Genomic DNA, 7238 nt, shown 5'->3' on the forward strand with positions numbered 1-7238 from the left:
TGTTGAAAGCCGCCCTGAGTCTAAGAAGAAGGGCGGCATAAAAATTGAATGAATGAATGAATAAATAAATAAATATATTTTGGCTAATCTGACAGGGGCAAAATGCCAGTGGGAAAACATCTTATATAAATTTTCCTTATATGGGACCAATAGTGTCAATTTATAATCTTCCCTCCATAATTTCTCTCATTCTTCTGACTGAATGTTATACCCAAAATTCCCAATGATTCCAGACAGTAGATTTGAAATAATATTTAGAAGTTTCCTCTTAGCACCCTAAAGTGCAATTTGTCCATGCTGATGGTTTCAAGTTATTTTTTTTAAGATCCATGAAGTATTAGGAAGCTAGGACTTGTTGCTACCCTAGACTTTAAATCTATGAGTCCCTTCTTCTTGGGACTGTATATATAGTCACGATAAAACATTACAATAAAAGAAGCAGCAAAAGTGGATTAAGGAAACTGGAAGGCTGTTCAACAAAGGAAACAGCAAAAAACAGGACCACGGACAGCTCCAATTAGATCCTCAAGGCTGAGTTTTTCCTATAGTAGAATAATAGGAGAATCTTTGCTAACACAGGAGTGTTTAATTGGCCACTCTCTTATACTTAAATGCAACATTTTAACACCCCTCCCCTGCAAAAAAACCCATTAAGATTATGCATCTGCACCAGAACTGTGGTGATGCAATGGCTTGAATGCAGTTCTGCATGCTAACTCTGCCCACTGCCTGGAGTTCAATGTTGACCAGCTCAATGTTGACTCATCCTTCCATCCTTCTGAGGCAGGGAAAATAAGGACCCAGATTGTTGGGGCCAGGTGGTGAGTCTGTAAATCACTTAGAGAGGGTTGTAAAGCACCATGGACCAATATATAGGTCTAAGGACTATTGCTATTGTTTGAATGGGAATGATTGATTTTTAAGTAACTGGGTTTTTTAGATTAGCTAGTTTAAATTAATTGGACTTAGGATATTTGTATTGTTTCTTTTATATGTTGTAAGCCACCCCAAGTCCTCGGAGAGGGGCAGCATATAAATCCAAATAATAAATTAATAAATAAATATTCCTCTCTCCCTCCATCCCCACCTTCCTTCCTTTTTTGTTGAAACAGTTAGATAATCATGCAAGGAACTTTTTCCCCCTATAGTTCCCAATGTAAATCTTTTGGAGTCTCTGAGACTTTATATGCAATAGATCTTGGCTTAGGCAATAATTGACTCTCCAGATGTTATCCACAAGAAGTCTAGACCACAGAGACCTTGCTGGGGACCTCTGAAAACCCATTTAGTAAACTGAATTTATCTCTGCTGAGAAAGAACCAGCTGTTTAATTAGGATAAAAGATTTCAGAAGAAAATAAAACCACCTCCTGGCAAGAAATTTATTTTCCAGAAAAAAACAGTACACAGGATGTCAAGGGCTCAAAATTCTCCCAAGCAACTTGACTTCATATTCATATTCCTACCAAGTGATGTGTCAGGCCTGCCACAAATAAAGTCAAGGAGGCATCTTCCCTAAAGAAATTGAGCTAAGGAAATGAGCTATTTTTTTAATTTTGAGAATCAGTTCAAGTTGACAAATGGCCATTTACTTGAAATGGGGTGTAATCACTGTTCAACTTGATGGAATTAAAGACAACCTATAAAAATTGATGGCCAACCTGATGATGCTTCAGGGAAGGATAGAGGCTGGATGAATGAAGACTTTCAGACATCTTTCAGGATTTGGGTTAGGGTTAGAGGTTTAATCTTGGAGAACTTTGATATTTGTCTCCAGAAATTGTAAGTTATTATTGTGTTCGGTTATATTAATGCTACGTTCACTTAAATGTGCCCATAGATACTTACAGTACATATGGTACAATGTACTTTACGAAAAGCACCTCCAAATTACTTTGCAAATTAGAGTACAGTGTTCCCTCGATTTTCACAGGTTCGAACTTCGCGAAAAGTCTATTTTTCCAAAAATATTAATTAAAAAATACTTTGCGGTTTTCCCCCCTATACCACGTTTTTTTTCCGCCCGATGACGTCATATATCATCACCAAACTTTCATCCACCTTTAATAAATATTTTATTTAATAAACTTTAATAAATAAACATGGTGAGTAATAATCTGAATGGTTGCTAAGGGAATGGGAAATTGTAGTTTAGGGGTTTAAAGTGTTAAGGGAAGGCTTGTGATACTCTTCATAGTCAAAAATAGTGTATTTACTTCCGCATCTCTACTTCGCGGAAATTCAACTTTCGCGGGCAGTCTTGGAACGCATCCCCCACAAAAGTCGAGGGAACACTGTATATCCATAGTTATAGATAATATACTGCACATACAGAAAATATGAATGGGTTGTAAGCCATCAAATAGATAGATAGATAGATAGATAGATAGATAGATAGATAGATAGATAGATAGATAGATAGATAGATAGACAGACAGACAGACAGACAGACAGACAGACAGACAGACAGACAGACAGACAGACAAAGTAGGTAGGTAGGTATGTAGGTAGGGGAAGAGAGAGAAAGAGACGGGGATGAGAGAGAGAGATAAAACAGAAATAAAAAGTAGATGGATGGGTGGATGGATGGATAGATGGATAGATAGATGATAGCTAGCTAGGTAGGCAGGTAGGTAGGTAGGTAGATAGATAGATAGATAGATAGATAGATAGAAAGAAAGAAAGAAAGAAAGAAAGAAAGAAAGAAAGAAAGAAAGAAAGAAAGGCAGGCAGGCAGGCAGGCAGGCAGGCAGGCAGGCAGACGATTATTATTTTATTATTTATTAGATTTGTATGCCGCCCCTCTCCAAAGACTCGGGGTGGCTCACAACAATGTAACAAATCTAATACATTAAAAAAAGTCTAAAACCCATTAGATAAACTATGATAGATAAAAGGTTAGATTATACATGATGAGAGAGGGGAAAAAAGAAAGGGAGAGGAAGGGACAGAGAGAGAGAGAGAGAAAAAAGAAATTAAAAGTTAGATTCCCGTCTAATTTTGGAATAGCTTTAATCAGAACATCAATGTCCATGAGGATTGTGTTACTTTCATCAGTATGTCAAAAGTGTTCATGGTATCATCTTCCTAGCTTCCAACCCCTTTTAATGTGAATGTGATATTGCAAGACACATATCAAAACTCTGTGGCTTGCATCACGACATGACAACAAAGCTTTTGTCAGCCTAATGCCTCTTCCTCCCCATCTGCCATGGATACTGCTAAATCAGGACTGTTTTAGAGAGAGGCAGAGAAGCTTGAATTCACACTCCTGGATGCTCTGTTGCACACTTGTACTTTCAGCCAAGTGTAGGCTATTTTTTAAAACAAAGAAAAGCACAAAAAAATGTCAGTTGGAATCTGACATTTGGCTCTGTAGAGGCCTCTGACAGGGGCCGGAGGAAAAAATGAAGAAGGGAGGACAAAAGGAGAAGGAGAAGGGGAAGGGGAAGGAGAAAGATAGGAGGGAGAGGAGAAGGGGGTGGGGAGAAGGAGGAGGAGGAGGAGGAGGAGGAGGAGGAGGAGAAAGATAGGAGGGAGAGGAGGAGGGGGTGGGGAGAAGAAGGAGGAGAAGAAGAAGAAGAAGAAGAAGAAGAAAGTGGAGGAGGAGAAGAAGGGGAAGGAGAAGGAAAGTAATGCACCACATTTTTTTCTTCAACAATTATTTATTGAACACAATGAAACTTACACACAAGAAAGAATGAAGTTTCTTCTACACTCCTTATTTCCTGTCCAGTTCTATGGCCTTCCTCCAGCAAGATATAAGGCCTGTGTGCCCTGTCGGTACCACGCCTTGTTCTTTTTTTTTTTTTAAATAATAAACTTTATTAATTTTCTTAAAATTGACAAACATACAAACACACATAAAATTGGGGTTTATGTTGGGGTTTCTTATTCAAGAAGTCAAATTACAATACAGAAAAAGAATACGTTATTAATATCTTAAGTCAACCTATTACTTTAAGTGAAAAGAAGAAATTTTATGTTACCTTATTATATAAAAAAAATAAACTTGATATATAAGCAAAGTGCAAACACAAAAATTAAATCCTAACCATACTACTATTGTGCACACCTAATATTCATTTTTTACTTCTTCTTTTTCTCGATCCATGTATACACTTTATTCCAAATCACATAAAATTCAGATTCTTCTTGGTTATTTAACCGTCTTGTCATCATATCCATTTCAGCGTAGTCTAATGTTTTCTTAATAACCTCTTCCTCTTTGGGAATATCTTCCCCCTTCCAATTTTGCGCATATACTATCCTGGCCGCTGTCGTTATATGAATGACTAGATGTAAAATATCTTTCTTATATTCCTGTTTAGTTATACCTAATAAGTAAAATTCTGGAGTTTTTTCTATCTCTTGTCTTACTATTTCCACTCCTTGTTCTAATGGCCTCGCCCTCTGTTATTCTCTTCTGTTCTTCTAAGGAACTCACCCTCTGTGCCCAGCAACTAACCATACTTCTGTTGACTGCAGATTCTCCATAAACTGTACACAAATCTTCGTGAATGTTCCCAACAGTTTCTTTCTCCGCAGTGAGAAATTCAATGACAACACGCTGCTTGTAACGTACATTACTTGCAGACACCAATTTGAAACACTTCTGCAGCTACGCTATCCGTCTGAAGAAACACAAAATTTACACACACACACACACCTGACAATTCAAGTAATGTATATCTAAAGTTTCACATATGTACCATTACTGTAGGCTGAGAAAAAAAAATGTGGTGCAATACTTTCTGGGCAATCCTCTTAATAAATATATATTTTATTCATTAAGAGAAGCGAGGGAGAAGAGAGAAAGAGAGAGGGAGAGGGAGGGAGCAAGGGTGGGAGGGAGGGAGGGAGGGAGGGAGGGAGGGAGGGAGGAAGGAAGGAAGGAAGGAAGGAAGGAAGGAAGGAAAAAGTAGCAATAGCACTTAGACTTATAAACTGCTTCACAGGGCTTTACAGCTCTCACTAAGCAGTTTACAGTCAGCTTATTGCCCCCAACAAGTTTGGTCCTCATTTTACTGACCGCAGAAGGATGGAAGGCTGAGTCAACCTTGAGCTGATCAGGATCGAACTGCTGGCAGTGAGCAGAATCAGCCTGCAATACTGCATTCTAACCACTGCACCACCAGGGCTATTGTAGTTATCTGCATTTGGACAGAATGCCGGCTTTGCGATCCTCTGCATCCCATCTCTACCAATAGGGCTTTGCAAATTATGAAAAAAATGTTATACACTGAAAAGGAAAAGCTGTTACTTCTAAGAGTGAAGCCAGGTATGCGGGTGGCTGTGGTTTTTTCCCCTTTTGGCTCCCCTGCAGCTTCCTCCTGCAGAGTGGAACATCAATCTTTCACTAGAAGCACCTGCTTAGAAGTGGTTGGAGGTGATGCAAATTGCTTCATCAAGGCAGGGGAAAATAATCCAGAGCATGAATCTGATTATTGAAATTAATCTAAATTACATTACATGGGAGAAGAGAGATGGGGGAGGGAGGGGGAAGGAAGGGATAGAGAGAGGGAAGGAAGGAAGGGAAGGGAAGGAGAGAGAAATAAAATAGAAAGGGAGGAAGGGGGAGGAAGGAACAGTGGGAGGGAGGGAAGGTAGGAAAGAAAGAAAGAAGGAAAGAAAGAAAGAAAGTAGGTAGGTAGGAAGGGGAAGGGAGGGATAGAGAAAAAAGAAAGGAAAGAAGAGGGAGGAAGGGATGTTTGGAGGAAGGCAAGATAGGAAAGAAAGAAAAAAGGAAGGAAGGAAGGAAGAAAAGGAAGGAAGGAAGGGGAAGGGAAGGAGAGAAAAAAAGGGAAGAAGAGGGAGGAAGGGATGGAGGGGGGAAAGGTAGGAAAGAAATGAAGGGAGGGAGGGAGGGAGGAAGGAAGGAAGGAACATTGCATACAAATTTATGTATAGCACAACAGCATCTGCCTAGTTTTTTTCTAAGGTAGAAAGTTGAGCCTATTTAGCATTTTGATCAATGTTCACCAGGTGTGCAGGTAGGTTGGGGATCTGGAAAAAAAATGTAACCCATGGAACAAAGCATAGCCAACAAACTCTTTTTAGTGACAAAAGAACTACAGAGATGTCTTCATGAAATCATGTGGAATGAACCTGACTCGAGAAGACCATGCTGCGTGCTTTTTCAAAATGATTGCATTGAAATCTGTTGGACCTAACATGACTTCAGAACTTCTCTGCAATTCTTCAAAGTAGCCTGATTCCTCCCCCCCCCCAGTATTCCATGCCAAACTGAAAATGTGACTCAGTAACTCCGCCATGTCATTTTTTCCAAGCTGGTGCAGAAGTCTGAAAGACTTTAATGTGTAGCGGAGTGAGGTTGTGTTCATGCAGGTCCAAATAACTCTTCTTCTATATCATTTTGGAGTATACCAATGAGACTAATCTCATTGATTTCTTTGACTATGTCACAAAGGTGTTGGATGAAGGTGGTGCCGTGGATATTGCCTACCTGGACTTCAGCAAAGCCTTTGATACGGTTCCACATAAAGAGCTGATAGATAAATTAGTGAAGATTGGACTTAATCCCTGGATAGTTCAATGGATTTGCAGCTGGCTGAAGCGTAGACATCAGAGAGTTATTGTTAATGGTGAGTATTCTGAGCAGAGTCAGGTTACAAGCGGTGTGCCACAAGGGTCTGTTCTGGGTCCTATTCTTTTTAATATGTTTGTGAGTGACATAGGGGAAGGTTTGGTAGGGAAGGTTTGCCTATTTGCCGATGACTCTAAAGTGTGCAATAGGGTTGATATACCTGGAGGCGTCTGTAATATGGTAAATGATTTAGCTTTACTAGATAAATGGTCAAAGCAATGGAAACTGCAGTTTAATGTTTCCAAATGTAAAATAATGCACTTGGGGAAAAGGAATCCTCAATCTGAGTATTGTATTGGCAGTTCTGTGTTAGCAAATACTTCAAAAGAAAAGGATTTAGGGGTAGTGATTTCTGACAGTCTCAAAATGTATGAACAGTGCAGTCAGGCGGTAGGGAAAGCAAGTAGGATGCTTGGCTGCATAGCTAGAGGTATAACAAGCAGGAAGAGGGAGATTATGATCCCGCTATATAGAATGCTGGTGAGACCACATTTGGAATACTGTGTTCAGTTCTGGAGACCTCACCTACAAAAAGATATTGACAAAATTGAACGGGTCCAAAGACGGGCTACAAGAATGGTGGGAGGTCTTAAGCATAAAACTTTTCAGGAAAGACTTCATGAACTCAATCT

The sequence above is a fragment of the Erythrolamprus reginae genome, chromosome 2 (assembly GCF_031021105.1).
Source record: "Erythrolamprus reginae isolate rEryReg1 chromosome 2, rEryReg1.hap1, whole genome shotgun sequence".
Classification (NCBI taxonomy): domain Eukaryota; kingdom Metazoa; phylum Chordata; class Lepidosauria; order Squamata; family Dipsadidae; genus Erythrolamprus; species Erythrolamprus reginae.